This window comes from Solenopsis invicta, chromosome 2, assembly GCF_016802725.1.
Source record: "Solenopsis invicta isolate M01_SB chromosome 2, UNIL_Sinv_3.0, whole genome shotgun sequence".
NCBI lineage: Eukaryota > Metazoa > Arthropoda > Insecta > Hymenoptera > Formicidae > Solenopsis > Solenopsis invicta.
In genome coordinates, this window is record NC_052665.1 from 2,487,934 (window position 1) to 2,512,970 (window position 25,037).

Sequence of the window (25,037 nt, forward strand, 5' to 3'; positions counted from 1 at the left end):
ATTTTATTATTCGTATTTTTATTACTATTAAATTTTGTTCTTGAAATAAATTAATTTGACATATAACAATTTTCAATTTGCTGTTTGTTGTCATCTTCATATCTATTTCTATTATCAAAAGCGGAAAAGAATAACGATAATTCATTCTACCTATGAACTATTGTAAAGATCATTGTGTTTCCTAGTAATGACTTAAACTTAAAACATCTTATTAAGCCGACTTTATTTTAAGATAATTGAAATTTATAGTTATATTACATTGGTGTAAACTGTCACAAAAATCTGGTTCACTCTGATTTGTAGTCTCGGTCCCTTTTCTAATTTTCCCTGAGCGTTAGGCACTTGGATTCTTCGACGCGCAAATTAATTCCGCTATATATAATAGTCCAATGCTTTTGCGCGCTTTTACTGCATGAGTCGTTACGTTTAATTTCCGAGGGTGTCGCGCATCACGACCCTGTTCCAGCGTTCCTTCATCTCCTGTTATTATAGCCGAGCAGCCGAGAGAGAACCGATTCACTCGACAGTAGAAACAGTCACAGCTGCGCCGACAGCCCGCGCTACCGTATCTCTCGTTTGCCAGTTGCACACTTTGCATTATTTCCTGCTCTTTTTCTCCACGAAATGCATATTATCCGGCACGCTTATCCGGCCGATTGCTTCCACGTTTTCAATCATTTTGAATTTCTTTTATCCCTTTTTCTCCTTATTCTCCTTTTCTCTCGTCTCTTTCGAGCAAACCTACACGCCAAGCGGCTATATCTCGCCAAGTTTAATAAAAACGGAAGAAGCAATGCTGTTTTTTTTTTATCTCACGCTACGATGTGAACGCGCAGCACAGAATTTTTGGTACAGTACTTGTCCGTGGTGTTGCAGTCGGCGCGGCTGGAATTGCAACGGGTATCGAATCATAATCGGATGAGGGACGTAACTCGCGATTAACGAACACGAAAATTGGCACGGATGAAGAGCGCTTTTCGAATATTGTCAACGGATTGCAACGCTGTCCGCTCGATTTCGCGCGGACACGAGCGCGGCAATAACATACACAGAATGTCGGATGGCTGAATTTGTTCCCGTTATGAATTCGTTGCGCGCGATTCATTTCGACGGTATGATCCGACCGGCATATTTTATACAGTAATCGAATTACGGATTCCGATTTCCGCTCTTTTGCTTTACCATGCATCGCGAAGCTAACTCACGAGACTTGCAACCAACGATGCATCTTGCATTGTGAAGAATGGGAGCGGTACAGGCGCATCAGAATCGAATCATCAATGATGCACGGCTCTTTTCTCCTCCCGTCACATCGCTACGCTTTGGCGTCCTGCCAATCTCTGTTGCCACGGTGCTCCCTTCTTGCGAATCTTCGTAGCAATTTTCCGTCCTTGCGATCGCGATATATGTCACGGACGCGACAAACTCCATTCTACTTTCGCGTTTCGAGGTTCTCGTACCGTAAATGATTTAAAAAGACCATATTATTAATAGTCGTAAAGTTTCCGAAAAGACTAAGCTTTAATATGGAATTTATCGTTGTAACCAAAAGGCTTTTCTTCGGCTTTCTTTAATCTCACGATTAATTCGTAAAGAGAGAATAAAATGACATATAAATAGATTATCTTCTTAATATTCCATTTTAAAGAATTATCTTATGACAGGGTTGTCATAGATCTGAAAACCGGGAAAAGGAAAATGTCATGGAAATTTAAATCGGTCAGAGAGAACCTGAAAAAATCAATAAAAGACATAAAAAAAGTCTGGAATTTGCCTTTATGATAATCGTCTTAAATACTTTTATTTTAAAGAGCATTCGATTACAGTTTTTTAATATTATATGTAACATTTCTCTGTAATCAAATGCGTTCAAAACTCGCACACTTTATAAATAATTTGTTACGTGTTAGAGCCGTAGTTTATAGAAAAATTTAAGCAATAAGACGTAAGTACTAAGATAAGTGATCAATAACAATCGAGTGTTTTTTGTAACAATATAGAGAAATTGTATTTATTTTACATTTTTTTCTATTGGACATTTAAGTTTTATTAAAAAATCAGATATAGTTACTTCGCTATTTAAATCAAAACGCGTCACTAATATATTTTGAAGATAGTTTGATCGATTAATTTTTAATTTTACACACTTTAATTACTAAAAACTAGTGCCTGAGGACTTTTTTTACGATACTTAGTTTTTTGTTACAGCCAAAAAAAAACGAATCAAATTACAATAAAAAATATTTGCGGCTTTGACTAACTGCTACTTTATTTAAACATAATATTTTAATAAACAGCTGCGAGAAGCTAAATCTGTTTGAATTTTATAAAACTGTCATTTTATTTTTTGATGAATCCTGTGAAAGTAGCTGTGATCACTGTAAACGCCGTTTTTAAAAACGTAATTTAGGAAAACTTGAATATTTATTTTATATTATTTTTTAATAAAGTTTGAATATCGAGAAAGTGTATTATCTTTACAGTAGAGTAAACACGGTTTTTCTATCTCTTTTCGTTTTTCCATAAAAAATTTATAAAGTTAAGCCTCGTGTTTTGATCAAGGTGTATATACCCCCCTTGAGATTACATATTGATTATGGAAAAAATTTTCTCTCGTCTAGAAAACATGGAGAAAAATGAGAAAATTTTTAAATTTATTTTTTGTGGCAACCCTATATAATAATAAAAATAATTTGTGGAACGTTTGTAATACAAAATATTGAAATGTTTATTAATTTTATTTCAAATACATTAATTAATTTTATATATATACTAATTGAACACAATATAAAATCGAGATAAAGCTTGCGATATATACGATTGATCGATATTCCAAGCGAAATTCACATGTGACACAAACTCGACCTAAACTCGACCGTAAGGCTTCACATAAATCAGTATTATCTCGCATTAATGCGCTACCAGTGCGGAGGTAATGTTCATAGATTCGCTTGTAATGAACACGCTACGCATTCTCTACATTAATCCATCTAAAGAATATATCATCTGCGTTATCAGCTGCGCGAATCAATACATCATAGTATCGCTATAAATTGATTATGTGTATGTATATTACACACGTATACATAAACATACGTATGTGTGTTTATTATAATTTGTATTATTTATATATTTATTGTATTTTTAATATTTATTGTATTTTAAATATTTATTATATATTTATATTTAATGTATTTTTAATTTATATATCAATTTATATAAATTTATACAAATTGTATATTATAATCTCACTTCTCAATCTGACGAAATATTGATTTTCGGTAAAAAAAAAAGAAATGGATATATGCGCACTAATTAAGAAAATAAAATATTTAGCCCGTTACATTCATATAATTTATTTATGTACCATAACCATTAATATTTTTTAATTAATAATTAATTGAAAGTCGATGTTTAGTTGAGCATATTGGATTAAATATTTTAGTTTTTCAACAAATTTTTTTTCTCAGTGCGCCGTAGTTATCGGTACAGTCAAATTATACATCTCCTTGACGGCTTGTGATACAAATGACATGCACATGTATTTTTATCTTGTAATTACATGATAGCTATTTTTTTCAGATATTGCCGCAGGCTACGAAGTTTTCCAGAAGCTCTCTATCCACTTGCAGGCACACGGATACTGAAAGTAAGACACACATTATATATATCCCCCGCATAAAATCGCATTTTTTGCAGTTTAATAACGAGTTTAAAAAAACTCGCATATGCATCATTAGCGGAGAAGCCAGAGAGCTTCGATGTACTTATGTAGTAGAAGCTACGGGTTTCCACATTGTGAACCATTTTGGCTCAAGGTACTTTAGTCGAAAATATCTTTGCGCGATCCGATACTCGCGCGGCTCGATATATCGATAGCCATATATTTATCCAGCAAATTTTTTTGCAAAGGTATGTAATATACGCGTCTCTAGCGCAAGGCTCTCACTTCTCGGTCCGGCGAAATAAATATTGGCTTTCGGCGACAAACGGGAGATACGCCGTCAATTCGAGTATCTATCGAACAATATTTATTTAGAGTATCGATTTTGTTGTAGAATATTGGCTTTCTCGGTGGTAGCGATCGGATTTTACAGACTCGTTTCCTCCACCCTCTTTTCTCCGCGTCACTGCCATTCACAAACTTTCTTCGCTCTGTGAAAACTGTATATAGGATGCACAGTTAATATTACATACAGCGACGGAGGAAAGTTTCCGAAATGATGGCGAGTGATGATATTTGTAAGATCGCTTGTATTACATATCGCTCGTGTTGCGTTGAGCATTACTGACATGATGTTCGCTCCAAACGTATTTCCTGGCGGCACGGTTAACGTGAATGTATGTACAATTCAAACGTGAGAAACGATAGAGTCAGTTGCTCAGTTGTTTCTCGTTACCAGCATCGGACTGTAAAATCAAATACCTAAAATCCCAGAGCAGCGCTGAAATCGGCGCTTAAATCAACGCTCTTCTAATCGTACGGCGGCATTTCACGGTGTGTACGGTAGTTTTGTAGTCTACAATCCCGCCCTGTTTACTCTCTCTCTCTCTCTTTCTCTTGAGTTGGTCTACTTTGTTACTGACAGTTGAACATGTACCGCAAACTACACCTATTGTACGTGCATCATTCGAACGAGTCTAGCGCAACATTTTCCCGGCTTGATGCTCCGTACGTGCGCCCCTCGTTGCACACGGTAAAGTCTGCTGTGTTTTCTACCGTCACTGTAACGTCACCGGTGGCGACGGCGGTGGCGGCGACATAGAAGGCATCGAACGGGCCATACTTCACTGTCTCGCGACGCTTTTAATTAACAATATTTATACGTACAGCGGGAACAATTTAGTTTGACTTATAGCGCGTCGCATCGGCCAATATATCGCGGGCTGTGCGCGAATTTATCTCTCACACATTCTCTTTGTAAACTGCAGAAATCTGTCTCACATCCGGCTTTAAGCAGTTTAATGCTTTTCTATCCGATCTGTCACGGCTGCAACAATGTGGCCGAAATCAGCTTACGTTCACCGCATAAACTCGCTAGACCGCAGGATCGATTCTGTCAATTAATCAAGCCGCCAGCTACGAGCGGTGATCTTAACCGTGATCGATATCCTCTCGTGTTTCGTCCCTGCTTGACGCGCGCGAGATTGATTTTATTTCCCGTCCGCGTGATCCAATTTCGATGAATTCACTGGCGAATGACGGCACCGCCGACTTCGTCGATCCCCCTCCTCCCCCTTTCCCCCCCCCGGAAGTAATTTTAAATTAAACACTCGCCACACGCCGGTTTAATAAAGCTTAATGCACAGACTGTGTTGACGGCAACAAGTGCAAATTGCGTCGCCGCGTATCGCTGCGGCGACGACACGACCTATCCCCCTTCCTCACGTTTGCCGTTGTAATAATTCTCGGGACCTTTCGCCGACTTCGCCTTTATCCATCTTTGTCGCGCCACGAGTGCTTCCAGCCAGCATATCCAGCCAGCATACGACTATGGGATTTTCATGTAGCTTCGAGCACACGCGGGACACCAAGGGCCGACGGCACGTTTCATCGCCGTTGCAGTCGCCGGCGCGTTGTCGTTTTCGTCTTCTTAACGGTAGATGCCCGCGGGGCACGCTTAACCGCCGGTGAGGCTACGATAAAATAGCGCATTTTGAACATTCTTATTCCCTCTCTCTCGTTTTGCCTCTCCTCGGGTTTTTCTTTCTTGTCTTCTTCCTCTTCCTCCTCCTCCTCTTCTTCTTCTTCTTCTTCTTCTCTTTTCGCCCGCTTTGTTGAGCGCGAAGACGCCGAACCGCATGAAGAAGGTTTAGGGGCGCGATAACGACAAGCAAAGTGGAACTTTAAATGGACGTTGGAAGACGCAAAGGATATGGTCTACCGGAAACTCGAAGGGCAATGTGCCGGGCTTGAACCTCAGCCGAATCTCCAAGCGGGCCGGCGCACGAGATATTTATTTCGCTACACGAACGTAGCTTTTAGGAGATTGCATTCTGTTTGTTGCCCGAATTTATTGACTTTGATCCTGGTTGTGGCGTTTTTCCGCTTATCCTCAATGTCGGTGAGTATGCGTAAGAGCGCGCCAACTGTATAGGTCGGGAAATAAAGCGCCGATGAAAAATTTTATGACGAAAAATTCCATAGTACCTTGCATGCATTTATATAGTAATTCCTGCGATAAATCAAAGTCTAAAACAAGTGAAAGAGAGAGAGAGAGAGAAAGAGCACTTTTCACTCGTAAAGAAATAATCAGGGTAATAATAAACAACACTTCTGAAGATTGACGAGATTTCTGACGTCTTTACGATCCACGTATTTATAGTCGCGTTTCTGCTCAGCTAAAATTTAATCAATATACAAATAGTTCGATAAATGAATCTCGAGAGTCAAAATAATATTTCTAATCGCAAAATTACTGAGAAACTCGAACAGGATTTATTTTGAGATACAGCTCGAGTTCTATTTTTTACGGTTCAATCATCTATTATTAAAAGAGGATGACATACATATGTACGTATTAAAAATTTATAAACCTTATATTAGGTAAATAAAAAAAACAATAAGACATTATGCTCAACAATATTTATCGTTGAAATATTCAGTTCAGAAGCGAAACGGTTATTTTTAGGAATAAATTTTTTAGTATTTTTAGGAATAAATTTTCTATATTATACAATTAGAAATAACAAAATCTTACTCTCACTTACAGTTGAAGGACTTTTTGCAACGATCTACATTTTGTAAAAACGGAGAAAGTAAACTTTAAAGACGCATTTTCACCTGATAAACTAGATAGCATATTTTAATTGATATTTAGCGATAATAAAAATATCTATTGGATATGTTATTGTCCGGTCTGAAGTCTTTAGAATTTATTTTCTCCGTTTCATATGTTAGCTGATTGTTGCAGCAAGTTTTTCAATTTTTGTACTTTGAATAACGATATTGAACGATAATTTTTTTGCGTTGTATATTGATGAGGCAGCGATATACACTTTTTTGTTTGAAATTAATATTTTCTCAATTTGAATATACCAATGTTAATTCTAATAATATTAAATAAATATTAAATTTTTACTAATATTAAGTCTCGCTTTTATTTAAGAATTAATTGTTTACTTTACAAAGTAAGAGATCTTTATATGCAAATTAATTTGTTATTATATTTTTCCACTTTTTTACGTCTCAGAAACAGTAAAATTGGATTACATCATTAAATAAAGAAAAATATATAATGAAATTTCTCGCGACGACTTTTATTTTTTTGATTTATTAAACTCGCACTATTTTATTCTTTGATTTGAAATATGGAAAAGAAGATAGTAATAAATTTACATACAAATTATTGATTAAATGAAGGTAAATGTAATTCTTACACATTTAATTTTTATTAAAAGTACAGTTATTTAATTCTTATTTAATAAAATTATTTAATAAAACTTATTTAAAAAGAATTAAAAATCTGCTTTGTATGATATATAAACATATCACTTGTAACGTGTCGAATTAGGATTAAATTATATTAATTACGCTTCCAAGATATGTTCAGAATTAATTGTTATTTTAGGTGATACTATCATTAATCCTTAAGGGAACGCGTGATGTTTTTATGACCCAAATGATCGCGTGTGGATCAATAAAATTTGACTCACACTTTATTTATATTTTGTAAACCAAGTTTTTTATTTGTTATTTATATGCTTTTGTATAAGCTTAATTATAAACTAACACATTTTTAATCATGAAATAATAATTTGCAAGCATTAGAAATTGAAAAAATTTGTATTTTTAAAAATAATTTTTTTACGTAGTATTTTGACTAATTAATTTAGCTTGCAAGTTTTAATAAATACAGGCATTGAAAAGAATCAAATAAATTTCAATTATTATTATACTTTAAGTAAAACTATAAACACACAAAATATATTAGTATTACTATATATTATTATTATTAAATAACGTGATTATTTAAAGCTAGTAATTCGGAAATTAGTTAGTAGTGCTTTAAATATTTTATAACTGTTTGTCTCGTTGTACATTAATTTTTTTTAAGCGTATTATTACAAAAAAACCTGAAAATATTAATAAACATTTTTATTCTTAGAAAATAATGGAAAATAACAATTGTCATTTGTTAAAAATAAAAATTATTAATGTATAAAGCAAAATTATATCAAAAAAATAAAAGAAATAAAAAGTAAAAATAAACTAAAAAAATCTGAAAACTAAAAATAAACTTTTAAACAATACGCCGAACTGCACAGAAAGTTACATACGTGTTGCCTAGGGGTTAAATTGACCCAAGAGATAAAAGAACTGCTGTTTGCATCTAAAATATTTGAGCGTTATTGATGCCACTTGGCTGAAGTCGAAACTAAACGCGTAGAAAAAGAGGATATTCAGATTGTCAGATCGGTAGACTCGCAAACAAAAGCGAAACAGAGAAATATTCATTTATTCGTGCGTCTGGATCAATTTGACCCGTATGCGCTCGCTTAAGTTTTAATTAAGTAACAAATCCACAAAATCAAACATAAACTGTTATACATAATAGCTCATTTATATTTAAATTTGAATTTTAAATATAAGGGATCGAATCTTTGGCGTACATTATCATAACATACGTGATCTATTTGTAATGACAACGGATAGGATAGACGGCACTTGTTGTTTTGGTCTTTGTGACTCCGTACAGCGCGCCATTGTATACACAAGGTCGTCGCTGTGGACCAGTGGATGCTGTGTTGTTACCATTCGCGCGATGAGAGTCGGACAGGCAGACGGCAAGCGGCGCGGCGCCGCCGCGGGCTGCTTCGTGTGTCGCGTTGTTATCGCTCGGAACGCGACAAGTACCAAAGAGAAAACGCGATCATTTCTTTACGAATGATCATCGGCTTATTAACTGCGATTAACTGCGCGTGTCGACGAGCGAGGCGAGCGACGGCCATTCGAGATAAACATCTCGCGCAATTTACTCGTTTGAAACGGAAATCAGCGCGATAGAGGCTGGAAATTGCAAAACGTTTCATTACTGTATTTAGGTCGATGGAATTTTCTTCTTGACGCTTAGATTCGGATGTATCTCGCGCCGTGCTTTAAACTTTTTTTTTCTCTCCAACTAGCTCGCTCATCGTTTTCGAATTAGAACGCAAATCGTTGGACCGAGTAATTTAAGCAATGAAAAATCGCGCTTTACCGAACGCTTACTGGGAGTTACCATTTACGCCGCAGGAGTCAGAAAAAAATTTGGAGTGAAGATAACGTGCTTACAATCACTCTGTCATATGCCTTTACGTTATATTAATATTCTGTTGCAATTTTGGTTTTTTACTCTTAATGTTAACGAAACCACTGTGAGCCGAATCAATTTGTCACTGTTACGAGCGGCGCGACAATGTATTACAATCTACGTGATTACTGTCTCTGTAGGAAGTTGAAAAGGTTTAGTGTTTAGTGAATATTTCATGATACATATGTGCAGAGAGATAATAAAGGATGGAATGCACGAAAATACAAGAGCTCAGCTCTTATATTGCTTATTCAACTTGATCGCTCATGAATGAACATAAAATTCGACTCCTCTCGAATACGGCAAAAATGCAAGGGATCTTTAAAGTTTTTTTTCCAAATCTAAGAAAATAAATATTTCCTATTTCTAATTTTTTTTTATGTTAATGAATACTGTACAATTTCTATTGATATACTTTATTTTCTTTAAATATAGTAAATAGTAGAGATAGAGAGAGGATATTACTGTGAACATTATACGCGCGGCTACCCTTATTATTGGAATTTTCATATCGAAATATTTCTTCGATAAATTGATTGTCGTTTTAGAGGGCTGTTCAGAAATATGAGAGTTGTTATTTTATTCCTGTTGTTTAATGTTAAACGAGGCCAAACCTGATATTCCTAATGATATCTCTAATGTTTCTAAATGCGGAACAATTCTAAACGACGGAAAATTAAAATATATAATTTTGTAACGAAATACTGTGTTTTTTTTAATTAAACTAAATTTTTTAAATTTATTTTTGATCTTACTACTCATATTACCACCATTTTTTCTCTTCCATCGATTATTCAATGCGTCACATTTGTATAAATTACACGCTCTAATTAATAAACATTTCATTACTTCGAGTCTAGAATCTGTTAAACAACACGTTGACGAATACAATCGTTCAAGTTTTAATATAAAATATTGATTATTAACATAGTTATTCAATGAAATGAAAATGGATGCCGTATTATCCTCTTCTCCTCTACTAGATAAATTAAATTTTCGTTAGGTGTGACGTACATACTGGAGTTATCCTAATACGTGTATCACAATTCACGTTTGTGAGAAATATTGCGCATATTGCAAAATTAAATTGAATACTCGTATGTCGCAATATTGAATACTCAATTATATATTTCTGGATGGCACGTTGAATCTTAATTAGTCGTTAACTCGACTCGTGTATTATGCCTTAGTTATCAACGCTACTTTCATATTCGGCCAGTCGACGAGGCGTTCACATCGCATCGAGTTTTATGATAAATCAATATGTATAATCGTAATTAATCTCGCGTTTTATTATTTAACCGCATAGCATGCGCGGCATTTTTATATCGGAGATCTCTCTAAAATCTTCGGTCGTTCGAGATCCGCTCGCTTGATTGGCTTATTTACGAGACTCCTGGCGGATTGCAGCTCGCGCGATCGTACAACTGTCACGCAATCGTTCTTTCATCGTAGTGTAACAAAGAGCACGTCGTGTAAGGTTAATGTCGGGCTGTGCAAAGTGCCGCGCGAGAACGCCGTATTCCGGTAATTAGTGCACGTGCGATCGTAATTAACCGTGCTTTTACGAATGAGTAACGGACAATGGAAAGAGAAGATCCGAAAAGTATCGAGCGATACAGTCGCGTGAAGCGAGTAATTCATTATCTATTTATACGTATTTGTTGCTTGAAAAAGGTTTAACAAAAAGATTCAGTGTCTTCCGTGATATTATACTAATTACTTCGGATGCTGCTGTAATTCGAATGTATTTGTACTTTTTTTTTATAGTTCGACGTATTTTCGCGTTACAGTTCCGTTGCCGCATATCGTATCGGTGAGTGATACTTTATATGTTATTTTAATTTTTGGTAATGGATCTGATTCTGTTAGAAATGTTCTGAAAGACTTTATTAAATATGTATATATAACGTTCGTATAAAAAATATATATATATAAAAGAATCTATATGTCGGGGATTAAAATAATATCTCTCAGATTCGGTGCTCTAAAATGGATGGATCAGAAAGGATTAACGTTTAATTTTGGAATATATTTAGTTGTCATTTTATTATATATAACATAAGCCAATGCATTTACATTCTTTTAACAATTCATAAAATAGAAGGCGTTTTATTGATTATTCATTGACACATTTTAATATTTTATTATACTAATTGGGATACTAATTGTGTCTGAAAATGGATCAAAACTTGACAAGTGTAAATAAAGAAATACGAAATTTAATTTGGAAATAAGAAATATTTCAAAATAAGATCAAAATAAAAGACACGGTAATGAAATAATTTCCGCAACGAAAGAAATTCTTTTCAAATTTAATAATTATTGTTACTTTGCGTGCAACATTTTTAGAAAACGATTAAAAGCATCATAGGAATGCAATACGTTAATAGTATTATTGGAATTATTTAATTAATGTCAAATATATGATAATTAATTAAATTTCCGATTTTATTGTTTAGTAAAAAATATAAAAAAAAATAGCAAGATATGATATAAAATTATAATAAGACAATGACATTTTAAAAATATCTTTATCTCATATATAATTTTATTTTCTTTATAGTATTTTCATATTGTTTATCTTCTTCTATATGTTAAATTTTATTTTCAGAATTAATCAGTTGTATATACAAAAAATATATCCAGTATTTTAATTCAATTACGTTTAAACATTTGATATTTTTGGAAATGATTTTTAATGTATCATGTTATACATAATTCTGACCGTATATTGCCACAATAACGAGATATTTATATTGATATGAAAATTCATAAAAGCACATATCCGGAATATGAAAAATTCATACGCAAGGATAGCAATGTGTGCCGAAGTTTATTATTCCTTTCGGATCTCACGTCATTTCTCGTCGGGCATATCATCAAATATAACATATCGAACTTTGAACATTGCAAGAGGTAACTGATCCGAGTTTCTTTTAACTGTTATAACTTTGCTCGTTTATTTACAGTTTGATATTTTTGTCATGTTGTTTTTATTGTCTTCATTTGTTCCTATTGTTGAAATATATTATATTAATTTCTGGCAGATTAACTGCATATCAATATTGATTGCAGATAACATGCTCAATTTTTTAACTTATTTTTAAATTGAATGAAATTTCTGGAATTTATCTTGTGCCAATAAATATTGATTTTGAGTACATGCATATTTAATGTATAGCATTTAACGTAATATAATTGATAAAATTGGTAGAATATATTTGTTTACATTTAATATTTAATATCTTATATATCTTTGGAATTTAACGTCTATTTTTTAAATTTGTAAAAGTATCAATAAATATTTAATATTTGGGAGGGGGTGATAACATTAATATTTAATATTAATTCTATATGTTATACACAAATATACATTAAGAAAGATAGAAATTGATATATGATACAAATAAAGATCTTATAAAAATGGTTGATTTTATATCATATGCAACCGATGTATTCGAAATGAAAGTGCTCGATGTTGTGTTTCACGATATTCATACAATATATTAATAATGTCAGGTTTCACGTGAGTAATCATTAGACATTGAATTTTAAATATTTATTGCAAATATACACAAACATGAAAAAAATATGTAAAAAAAATATTATTAGACCGGTTTTTATATTTGTAAATAATTCTTAATTTTGAATTAAAAGCGTATTACAGATTTATACATTTATTTATTTTTTTTTTTTTTTTCAAAGATTGAAAATTATTCACAACTATGAATGCCTTTTTCAATATGACATTTCTATTTTGATCTTCCTGTTTTCTAAAAAAATATGCAATTTGCATGAGAATCCCATGTGTAGTATTTATTTCGCTTTTCGACAGAGTACAGTCTCAGTTAGTCTCTTGTCCAAATGTTGCTATTAATACCTGATATAAAATTTCATTCCGGGTATCTCGTGCATTTGTGAGATGACAATCATCAGAGTAACGACCTTAAATTATATTTTTATAAACTTAGAAAATAGAGAGAGAGAGAGAGAGAGAGAGAGAGAGAGAGAGAAATACATTTTCCAGCGTACATCGGCAGTTTAGCAAACAGCATTCATATGTATGTGATGTTCCTTTTAATCATTGATACCAGCATCCGCAACACGAAGTTCATTTTTGGCATATAACTTGACATAGCTTGGTTTATGCGCCGCCATAAAATATCTCTAATATCGCTAGCACTGTCGGTCGTCGCGCGCTATATTTCGCGCTGCAATCGCGTCACTATCGCGAACTTCTCGGAAAATTCACTAAATTCACCGACCGGTTGCCAGGATCAAACATCAAAGCTCCAGTTCGCTCCCGTATCCAACGCGCGCGGGCTTCTTCATTCTCGCTTGCACGCGGGTGCATCGCAATCTCCCAGATCTATATACGCGAGTTAACCCTCCGGGGTGCCCTGAGTAGCTCTCGTTGCTGCTCATTGCGGATACGTTACGATTCCACTCGTACGTGAAGAGTAGTCCTATGGGGGTTTCTAACTGAGAGCCATCAGCGAGGACGTCAAACCGGGACAAATGAGCGACCGAGGCACGATTTTTTATATGATACGTGAGATTGCCGATGGTATTCGAGACACGAGCGAATGAGCGAACATGCGGGAAACGTCGAACTTAATCTCTTTTCGCTGATAAAGGCCAAATCTCGCGGCGATACTTAGAAACGTGCAATTTATTCTTGTCAGCTACCGCAGGTCGTTGGAAGTATCGTAGGAAGATTTAAAAGCGGCGAATCTATTTTTCGTCGATGATAAAAATGTTTGATACCTGCCTGGATAGGTACTGGTAATGTAGAGAATAGAAAAATAAATTTTTTAAATACGTTATCAACGCGAAAAATAGGTCACTGATAACGTTTTGTCTATTAAAAGTAAAGTCGAAATAACTATTATGTAAAGTTGTACGTAAAAATTTTTAATGAAAAATGTATGTTGTTTATATTCACAACAGGTAGAATTTATTTCAAAAAACGAAGTAGTTTTTCATACATTTCCCAGATTATGGAGCAAGAAAATAGAATTACGCAAATAAATATAAAAATTGCGTGATTTATAACGGAAATGCTGTATTTCCATAATTATACTATTCATACAATTTTCGTACAGTGCACGAGAGCGAACAAAAAAGGTCAAGAGAGAGAGAGAGGGAAAGAGAGCTATATAAATTTCCTCGTCTGCAACTATTGACAAAATTTGTCCGCGTTATGTAGGTCACATGCTAATGGTTTATTTTCAAATATATAAAATTAAAGTTGCGATTTTACGAGCAATTTTAAAACGCGTGAAGTGTGTGTGTGTGTGTGTGTGTCGTAAAAAAAAGAACGAGAGAGAAAGAAAATGTCGTTCGTGTGAAGAGACAGACGGCCTGCAGCAGTGTACAACCCGTCATTCGACGTTCAACGTGACACCGCGCGGCTCTCTGAAGCTGTAACGACATAATTTAAGCTCGTTAGCAGACACAGCGCTGGGTGCTCGAACGCCGACGTCGCCGCCGCCGTCGCCTCGCTCTCGAAGTTCGTCAACCTAATTCAGCGGCAGTTTACTCCCGTTTATGCTCGCGCTCGCGCGACCCGCGTCGAGAACGAATTGTCCTCATTGGGCGGCGTGTCGTTTCTACCGTCGCGCTCGCCGGAAGAAATGGCGTTTGTCAGGCAGTAAAGCCACCCGTTGTCTCTCGAACGTGCGAAATCCAGCTTGACGAACTTCCGGCTACGCCGCGTGACCGTTTGCCCGTTTTTTGCCGCCTGATTCGCGGAGAGGCGACATTATCTCGAGAGATAGAGAGGAAGAGAGAGAAAGAGAGATACGGAAGAGAGCAGGCGACCGCGCTCACCGAATCACGGCGGATTTCCGGGCCTCCGTTCTCCGAAGAGAGACGAGCGTCGCGTCAGGTGAGAAAGAGATCGCCGCGCGGCCTTCTCTTGGGCCGAACTTGGCGCTTACCATTGACTGCAGCAAACAGTGGAAACTGTTAAGCGAGCGCGCGGCACGCATGACAAACTCTCGCATTCTGCACTAACGGCACGAAGCACTTTGCCACCAACCGCGCCGCCACGCTCGGCACACGAGCAAAGCGCAATTATCATTAGCCGCGGCTCAGCGAGCGCGCACGAGTTGCCTAATCAGTTAACCGCAATTAACTCCGACGTATAATTAAAAAATGAAACTGCATGGACAAGCGCAGCGCGAAACGGCGGTGTCCGCGCACCCGCAACTCGCGTTCGTATCTGCTAATTTCCGGTTAATACATTCAGAGTGTTTCCCGGTTTTCAAACGTGTTAATAAATTTTCCTTAGCGTCGCTACGCTTCCGGGTTGTCGGTTTTCTTTGGCAACAACGGTAAATCGAAAGGTGACAAAATTTTGCGGCGCGCCATGAAAAAGCGGTCGATCCCACCGTCAACGCCATACCCCCATTTTACTCTCCTTTTCACCACGAGATCCCTCCTGCGATTCTCTCTCGCGCTCGCGACCCATATATCGACACAAAAATATTTGCCTATCGGACCGATTCGGATTTCAGTCTTTTACGGCGCGGCGACGCGGCGTTTTCCCGGACACGTCGAATATCACGTTACAAATAAGACGAGTATTCGCGTATCCACGCGAAGAGGCGAAAGGTTTTCACTGGACAACAAACGGCACAAAGCCGTTGTTGCTCACAGGTTTCGGATTGCAACACTGGAAATATATCGCGCCGCGTTTGCTGCGCTTTAACCGCGATTTATTATTTTGCTCGGCTTTATAAAAGCTGAGCTTCGGCACGCACTCCGCGCGCTTTTCATCGCAGTTACCACGTTCTCAAGTCCGTGTAGCGTACGTGCCGCGCAATTAGCGGCGTTCTATCTTAGGCAAATCGGAGCAAGAACAGAATGTAATAGCGCGCGCGCGCGAATGATGTTTCGTGCTGATAAATTCGGATCAAGTGTAATTGCGCGTTTTACTTTCGTCGTGATGCCAAATCGTTATTCGGATAGCCACGTGAACAGATGTAATCTGCCTTTCCCATAATGAACAATTGCTATATGAAAGTAGAAGTTTTCTCGCAATATAAGGCTGTGTAATTAGCAAAACCTCGACGTGAATATCGCTGTGCGCTTACATATATTTAAAGCGACGTACGTACGGTAAAATTTCCCGCTAATCAAGGTGTACGATATCAAAATAGTTAAAACGGACGCTCGGTCGACTTTGAAGTCAATGTTGATCTTGCAGTCACGCATCAGAGTGGCTGAGATGTTCGCGAGATAAATGCGACGAGTTGCGCTAATTTCCGCCGAAAGAACACCCGGGACATTACGATTATTTCATGACGCCGTTCCGCGAATTCGGGGATGAAACGGCCGAACAACACGGTCGCGAACAAAGGTATACGGAAGAAATGTTAAGCGTATTACGGCAAGCATTTCGCGCTAATACGACGTAATGCTTGGTTATCTGACGGTCAATATGAAATTATTCAAGAAGCCGGCCGGGTGAGGCTCGCCTCTGCAACAGCACGCGCGCGCGCTCTCTCGTCCGACCGAATTTGCGTGGGGCCCTGTCCGTTTACCGATTAGAGGACTAAGGGGATGAGAGCGAGGACCGGCTTCGATTCTGTGTAAAGCCATTTTGGCGAAACCTCCGCTCTCTCTCTCTCTCGAACGGTCCGCCGCCACCGGCGCGCTGCGACGGTCGTCTAATCCGGGCGCAACAATGGAGCTGCATTATTGCGCGCGATGTTCATTTCGTCGGTGAAGACCTTCTCTCTCGCCCTCTCTCACTCTCTCTCTCTCTTCTCCGTAGCGCGTTTCTCGTTAAAGATTGACGGCTCCCTTCGTTATTCACGAGCGGCGTGTTCGTCCCCGCGCAATCACGTGACGTTATTCCCAGTGACTCGTGAAGATGAGCTCGCCTCGCGGATGCCAGGGGATCCGAGGGTCCGGAACAGTTCTCCGGCTCTCTTTTTTTTTCCTCAGTTTTCGCGAATAAATACCGTATCGCGGAGTGACGGTTAGCGATGGGGAAGGAAAAAAGAATGAGGTGGGAGGTGCCGACGGAAGAAGCGGCAACTGGTCGGATCTCGGATGTCGCTCTCGAACAGCGGTGCTGTTTATCGCGCGAAAGTTTCTCCAATTTTCAGCTGGTATTTCTTCGACGTCACGAGTCTGCTTTTCTTTTATTATATCTTTTTACCCCTTCCCCTTTTGTATCCATCAGCGTTGCGACGTTATATCGCAGCATCACGGTATATAATATTCCCAGCAGGAACGCCTCTGGATCAATCCGCTTGACACTTGGCTTTCCAAACAGCTTTCGCTATTGCAGCCGCGGCTGTCTTTCCGTCACAGCGTTATCGTCGATCCGATTATTACGAAAGAACGAAGTTGTCGAACCGAAATGGATATCCCAGCGCGCATTTGCCCTCCAGGAAATCGAGAGAATTGGCTGTAGCGGGAAGGTATAACTGTACCGTATTGAAATATTTTATCATACTCCTGTTTCACACTCCAAAAATCTCATATTTGGTTAACGAGAATTTTTTCGCGCGGAAATGTCGATCGATACTCCAATCGGAATCATTTATTCAAACACGAAAAATTTCAAGTTTTAAAACGGCAGACTAATACTGATCCAGTCTAAAGTGTGAGCAGCCTCCAAAGGCGGTCCTTACCGCTTGATATTCCTAGGGATTAAGTAGCTTCGCAGTTTGGCTTTGCGGATTTATTCACTAATGAGGTGCACGCTTTGTATTCCCTATAATTGCGTACTGTTGTTTGTAGTTCTAACGATGATCCTTCACAGTTGACTGTCTTCGGGAAACTCGAAGACCCATGCGTGGGTATTCCCGGATTAGATTGTCAATTAGTTTGCATGTAGATTAAATTCAATCAGGATTTGCGTGCTACGGAGACAACTTGAAAATGATTACATATTCGGAAGCGGAAGACGTCGAATTATTTGGTTCGATCGTATGGAAAGAATAACGAGAATTGAACGGTAGGTATTGGTAAAGGATCGTGATAGGACTTCCTGCCCTTCCCGCGATTAAATATTTACAGATTAAAGAGATAACCTGACGGCGAGATTGAAAAGCAATAAGGAAAAGCAATCTCTCATAGTTGTTACGATCCAAGTGGAAATTTATAAGTAATTTATGACTGTTCCGAAACTAATTTTATAAAATTGAACAAATGCATCGAGTTCTAAATCAAATCTTGAAATTCTCCGAATAGGAGCTATTCGAAATTCAGCGCTTGCACACTACTTTCCTCTTGAGATCATAAGTTACTATATCCTAAGAATGATGGTATCACATCGAATTTGGTCACGTCGGATTTCCATGCGAAATTTCTATTTTATCTTCAGAATAAATAAGTTTGATACTTTTGGATTTTCTTGACACTACGAAACGCCTCCTCTCGCATTCGTGTGATAGTCATGTAACGATATGATAACAGCTAAGAGACTATTTATTCTCAATAACCCTGCTAACACTCTGCCGCGCGGATGAGTACTTTAGGAGCTGGATTCACTTGCACAAGTCAACTGCACGAACTTTCGTGAATTACGAAATACCTACCCTACCCTACGTAGAATGTGCCTCGGGATACTACCGTCATTCCTTTCATCTAAGCATTATTCTGGAAATGATATTTTCTTAGCTACAATGTCGAAGCGTTAACAATGTTTGTCAAATTTAGCTTGAAAAAGGCGCACGTAGATATTGCGCTACTTAAATTTTAAGTAAATTTTGCCAGGATTTTTTATATTGTCTTTTATATAAGTCTGCTTTAATTTGAAAGGTTTTTTTTAAATTAAAGCTTCAATTTAAAAAGAGACATTTTAACAGGCTTTTATTCTAAATTCACAAAAATTACTTATACCTATCGAACTAATGCTGTTATTTTTTGCATGAGTTATTGAGTGTATATTACACCGATTAATGCATTTATATTGAATTCAGATGCTCTTTAGTGCATATTTTGAAAATTTTTTTAAAATCTCCGATATTTATTATATCTTTAATTTAATTATTTAATTATTATTTTCAGTCTTATATTATATTATTTCTTAATTTTTTTAAATTAATATAATAAATATTTTAGAATTAGATGAATAATAAAATAATAAAATAAATTTGGAATAAGTTTAATTGGTTAAAGAATTTGTTGAAAGGAATGGCAGAATTGTTTCGGCATTGTACAATATTCTCGACTGTAATCCAATTCCACGAGACGAACAAAGGTTAAATGCTTTCCACATACATTACAGTCGTATACGCTGTTCTAGGAATTTTCTCATTAAATTTTGAATGATCCACAAAAAGGATCGTTCATACGGGCTCGTAAACTCTAATTGTCTGTGGCGAGGCATTAATGTACCCGATACTTGAACGCATCGCACGCATCGCGTTATGCAGTGTAATTTCAATTTTGCGATAAAGTGCATGGTCAAATATCGTTGGCCACACATTAATATCGACTTCGCTGCATGTCATCGTGATACGCGAATTCTTCTTCAAGTATCTGATTTCGTTTGATTAATTGCACGGCACTTTGAACTCGATTATCTCGCGAACGTGGATTTGCGCAATACTTCACGACGATTGAAATCAGCACTAATGGAATCAAGAATGTACCACGTATTTTTAGAGTGTCGTTGCACTATTGCTTTTCAATCATCACTTAATGTTATCGGGGCGATAATTTGCTCAGTTTATGTAATTTTATTTTTTCTAATTCTTTAATATATGTATTTCTCTCTGTGCGCCATTATTTTCAGTTTTGAAACGTAGTTCTTAATTGAATCAGAATAGTAATGTCAATTGATAATTGCTAATATTGATATTAATGAGCATCTCTAATATTGATGTTAATATCTTAAAATTATCAGCGCCATTATAATAAATACTAAAATACGTGAACAAATAGAAAATCGATTCCTAACACACTTATTGTCAATTGATACGTTTAAATTGAAAACTACGAGACACTGGATCTTTAAAAAAGAAATTGAGATTTATATTGTATAAAACATTGTACTTTTTGCTAATGAGCACTCGATGAAACTTTAATAGGTCAAATTGGCTTTACTCGTGAAATAAATTGTAGATTTTGATATTCGAATTATGTCAAGAATTCTTTAAAATCTCTTTCGACATACACTTATTTTTATTTGTATTTTTAAAGTTTGAAATATTATTTTGCTACTAAAAATAGAAAAAAAATATTGTTAATATTGTATTTATTAAAAATTCAACGCGCAACGAAAAGAGATGGCCAAATTATATACGATTATAGCCATTTAACAATAATCCTCATGCGGTTTTCCATCGATCATCCACTTTGATAAAGGACGTGTGGATTCTCGGCGGACTTTATTGGAATCTAGAATACTAGCAATTAAGCAACAGAATTCAGGTCAACCCTATAACGCCCGATTAGTTCGAGATTGAATACGTTTACGATCCTTTGACGCTCGGTCGAGCGGCGCTCATTGCGGATAATCACGACGCTAATTTAGCGATGAGCTAGTTGATCGTCAACAGTCATCATATTAACGTGCCTACTTATTAAGTTACTAAAATCGATTTTCGTGCACGACTGTCGGTTTAGCCTTTGCGCGTTGAGTTTAACATTTAACCGCATAATTAATGTAATCATCGCTTGCGCTTTTATTTTTTTTTAGAACCGTAATTTATTTTACGAAATAAATTTACATATTTTATGTCCGTTTCGTAAAATTGACATTTCTACATGACAAATTTAGATTTGAATAACCTGAATCCTGAATAGTAGGAGCACTTAGACACTTTGTCGCTTTTTAAATGTCAAATATGTATGTGTGATTAATAATCGCCGTTTTTGAATTTGAATAATTCGTATTTTCTTTCGATATTTTAAATCGTAGGACAAATGCGTCATTTTTAATAATAAGTTATTTGACATGAAATTGCTGATTAAATGTGTCTCATAGCGGCGTTGTTCTACATACGAGATAATATTTGATATAATATTTGCGACGTTCAAACATAGATGAAACATATAGATCTCTCTATCAGAGAGCATTCAAATTAATTTAAGCTAACTTTAACTGTGTATATGCCATTAGCGTACAAAGTACAAAAGCAGTGCTGAAATCAGCTGAAATGCATACTTTATAATAGAAATCATGTCAGTTTTCTTAAGAGACAGAACAAATTGTCTTACATAACTACTGTCTAGTAACGTCTAGTAAACTGTCTAATGTAACGCTTATTTCCTTTAAAGCGATTTATATTGTTTTTTTATTGTGTTTTGTTGTTATTTTAATCTGAAAAGGTCATATTCCGATATACACTACTATTAAAAATATATTCTATTTTATATATATATATATATATATATATTTTATATATATATATATATATATATTATAGATTTTTACCCGTTAAAAATTTTTTATGAAATGAAATTATCTCAATCTGAATCTGCTGACCTGTTCAAAACGACTAGTAGCTAGACACTAACTAAATTTTTAAAAACACACAACCACCTGCTGTCATTTTTTCTACGTAATGAACAAAACATTTATATCTGACAGTATTGTTCAACGGTTATGAAAAAACTGATTCTGAATATGTAGCCAACTAGTGACGAGTTAAAAAAATTTAATTTAATTTAATTATAGCCAGCCATTAAATTCGGAATCAGATCGACTAGATTAATTTTTACTCGGATGGCTCGTAACGTAAAAAACGATATGAGCATATACCCTATGCTCTCGGATAATTTTTTTATCTACTCACTTTTTATAAGCGTTCATTTTAAGAACACTTTACACTATCAGATCAGGAATCAATTTATTGGGTGTAGAAATAAATGATCCATTATTTTTTTATGAAATTCTTAATTTATTATCGAAGCGTACAGTTTAATCATGAGAATAATCCATCATTTTTCAATATTTTCTGCCATCTTTCAGCCAAGTTATAGATTCCGGTTCCGAAAAGACTCTTTTCTCGCGATGAATTCATCAATCCATCTTCTCCATCTCTTATAAATTTTTTGTCAGACGAAGTGTTACATCGAACGGAACAAATGATAATCTGAAAGCGCTATGTTCGCGGTGAGTATGCCGGGTGTGGGTAAACGTCCCAGCCAAGTTGCAATAGTGTATCTGCAACTGGCGATGAGATAAGAAAAGGTCGTCGCCCAATCGAATTGTTGCATGACAATGCTCGATGTCGCGTTGTGAGATTGGTGAAAGATACACTATTGCAACTTGGCTGAATAGACATAGCCCTTCAGATTATCAATGGTTTTATTTAATATAGCACGAAAAATTTGAGAAATGTCGAAGAGGTAAGGAAATTACTTGACAAAATCATCGCAAGAAAAAATCATTCTTTCTATCTACTGAAAATTAATTATTATACATTCATTATTGAGCCTGTATTGATGTTTTGACGATAAATTCTACATTACATAGAAAATGGTGGATTGTTTATTTGGAAACTTAACTTAAATATATTTCGTATGCGTGCTCTGTCAGTTTCATCACCTCTAGAACGTGTTGATACAATTAATAAGCGTATTCGCGAATCGCTAGAATCTGGTAAACAAGCATGCGTGCAAAATTTCGATAATGAGCGACGTAGCTGCGAACATGGTAATTTATCATCATGTCGCCGTGCGTCGCATAGTTCCTCGTTGTAGCTTATTAAAGAACACTAACTTTCGCGAACGATGACGAAACAATGACAAAACCGAACTTTATCTCCTGTTTTCGTCAGTTATCCGGAATTGCTTCGTCATAGCGTGGCACGAAACAGCGGGTAATTTTCGCGACACAAGCATCAATCGAGCTTCCGCCTCAAAAACCCAAAGTTGAAACAACGTCGTCAGATTAATGAGCATTCGGGGACTCAAGCATGCATTGCATTTAAATACAGCACTGCGCCAGCTCGGGTTGCCAAGGGAAACGACTTTCATATTAATTACCGTAAATTTCCGTAAACCGCTCCTATTGAAAAAAGCAGTTTGCGACGAATCGATAATGCGCCTTCAGTGCAGTTGGTTTATTCACGATCTCGAGGAACCTTTAAGTTTTCAGCGCACGAGGACGAATGACGGCATCGCATTAATGTTCTCTCGAGGTAGATCCTGAAATTCTTACGATAGAAACTCATAGAACCTTCGCTTTCACATTCGATTTTACGACATAATAATTTAACTACGAATAAAATGAACTCGCACATTTTTTTTTATCTTGTTGTGAAATGTGCGTATTTTTTGTAAATGTAAACTGCTGAACCGATAGTTCAGAATTATTTCCTAATCATATTACAAATTAGAAAGCGTATAGCATTTTTTTCTGATTTTTCAATTATAGAATGATTCAAAAGGAACACATTTTTATTCTATTATTTATTTCTAAATTCTAGAAGAGAATTAGTTATATAGACCTCGTTATAAACGATAAAAAAATTTTGGTCGTGAATATCCGAATTTTGACTCTGGGATCAGTTACAAAGAAAACAATGAAAAATTTAGCTCATTCAGTGAAAAAGAACATTATTTTGTTACAATTTTAGGTAAATAACCTTTAAACAAGTAAATGAGGTCCAAATGAACTTTTGCAGGATTATTCATTATAGTTTTATTAGTATATGTAAAAAATTTTATTTAATCGGGATGGTACTTTCTAATGAAATTTGTAAATAAGTACAAAACACGATTTTACGCAGGAATTAAGAGCAAACGAAAAATTAAATAACTTTTAAACTAATAAAAGAGTTACGTTCAAATTTTTCATAGATTTTTGGATGTCATAATAGAATAATCTATGAGAAATTAATTTTGGATAATACTTTGAAGAGATATGACACATCCTTAGAAAGATTTCATTTAAATATTAAAACACAGTGTTTATTTCGATATCTATATATTTTTCTATTTCTTTTTTCTACGTGCTAAATTGCTTTTTTCTCCTTTAAAATTGCGAGGTTAATTTTATCAACTCTGCCGCGAAACTATCTAATAACGCTCTTGTTAGCCGGACGAAGGCGCAAAATTTCTCACAGATTTCTGAAACACGTATAAACTTAAATTACCAAATAGGCTAATCTACTTACTGATTACAAACTTCGTCTACGTGTGACGCCTAGATAAGGCCGCGGATATTCAAAGCGTAACACCGAGGATTCGTGCGTGACACAGCTTTGCCCCTAGCAAAAACGTTACCTTCGAAGCGCGATACCATTAGCAAGGAAATGATCCTGTTACTTGCCGGACTTGTGGTTGGCTGGCAGAAACGGCCTCGGCTTATAATCGCGAAGCGGACGTTACGTTAATGTAGTCTTAACACAAATCCTGTCGCCGTAAAGAAAGCTTAAATTCCATCTTCGTTGCCGATCTAACATGATGTTCTCGCATATACGCGGTGTATTCTTCGACAAATCAGATACCAGTGAACCCCTCAGAAGCGGAGGAAGAAAGGATTGTGCTCTAATTCGACGAACGTAACTGGACGTCTCGTCGCTATATACAGCTCGAATCTGATTAAATACAAGACAAGTGCGTCGCACGTTCCTTGGTTCCCTCTTCAGAGAGATTAAACTCTCTTTCTCTCTCTCTCTCTTTCTCTCCCGCTCTGCTGTTGAATCTAATTCTCAGTGTCATTAATTACAATTAGAGCTCTCTCGCTCGTGGGAATGCTTGACCGAAAAGAATCCGGCGGCTCGTGACGGACGCGCTCATACTCACGAAGGCTGTTAACTT

The 25,037-nt window shown here is 36.2% G+C and overlaps 1 protein-coding gene across 1 annotated transcript in view; it reads left to right on the forward strand.

Moving 5' to 3' along the window:
• Nucleotides 1-25,037, forward strand: part of LOC105196465 (slit homolog 3 protein) — a 241,387-nt gene that overhangs the window by 76,436 nt on the left and 139,914 nt on the right. The window contains 1 exon segment of the mRNA XM_039446081.1: nt 3,583-3,649. The gene's annotated coding sequence lies outside the window, so the exon portion shown is untranslated.